This window comes from Carlito syrichta, unplaced genomic scaffold, assembly GCF_000164805.1.
Source record: "Carlito syrichta isolate Samal-C Ts95f unplaced genomic scaffold, Tarsius_syrichta-2.0.1 Scaffold308100, whole genome shotgun sequence".
Taxonomy (NCBI): domain Eukaryota; kingdom Metazoa; phylum Chordata; class Mammalia; order Primates; family Tarsiidae; genus Carlito; species Carlito syrichta.
The window spans coordinates 505,172-506,237 of NW_007252196.1; positions in this window are offsets into that span (position 1 = coordinate 505,172).

The window sequence follows — 1,066 nt, forward strand, 5'->3', positions numbered from 1 at the left end:
CAAGCAACATATACATACTCAACCTTAAAAAAAATAGAACTCTGTGCTACTTTCCATTAATATTATATTTTAATAGATTCAATTAAGAAATTAAAAGAGATAATGGATGTGAAAAAGTATTTTGTTAATGATTAAGGTACTTATGATTTTAATTATCAATATTCTTTTTCTTACTTGAGTTAACTATTTAGTCTATTGATTTGGTTGGCCAATGTCACTTTCAAAGTGTTAATTTCATCTCTATAAAGTGAGTATCCTAATGTCTTCTTAATCTATCTTGCAGTTATCATTGAGTCCCCCAATTTCAGTTATTTGTATACCTTCACAACTTTTGTTATTTCCTGCACTACTCATGGTTTTCTCTAAATGTTCACTTTTTATTTACATACGTTTATTTTTGAGGAAAATTATACCACCTCATTAATTGAGAAGTAGAGTCATTTGTCATAAATAGAAGATACAATAAATATACATCACAGTGACATGTTTTAAACTATTACATTTAAAAAAGTTTATGTCCTGCCAAAGCATCTCAATTATCATTCCTGGTATGCTTGCCAAACTTTTAGAAGCACAGGGTGTTAGGACACTCTAAGCCATCACAGAACATGTAGAAATGATTATAACTTAAATGATTATTACTACTGTTCTTTTTTGTGATTAATAAAGAAATCAAGCAATCAACTCTCAATCCATCTGACTGAAATAAGTGGTTGTTTCAAAAGTGCAAACTAAATCTTATCTCTGGGAAATATACATCTACATGCATAGAGAAAAAACTTGAGAAAACATTAAAGGTTATGTGTATCTTCTTTTTTTTGAGTTGGAGTCTCACTCTGTCGCCCAAACTGGAGTGCAGTGGCTGCTCCCGGCCACCGCAGCCTTGACCTGCTGGGCTCCAGCGATCCTTCTGCCTCAGCCTCCCGAGTAGCCGGAATTATAGGTGTGCGCTACCACACCCGGCTGATTTTTTGATTTATTGTAGAGATGGGGTCTCGCCTGCCCAGGCGAGTCTCGAACCCGCGGGCTCAGGCAATCCACTCACCTCAGCCTCCCAAAGGTGCAG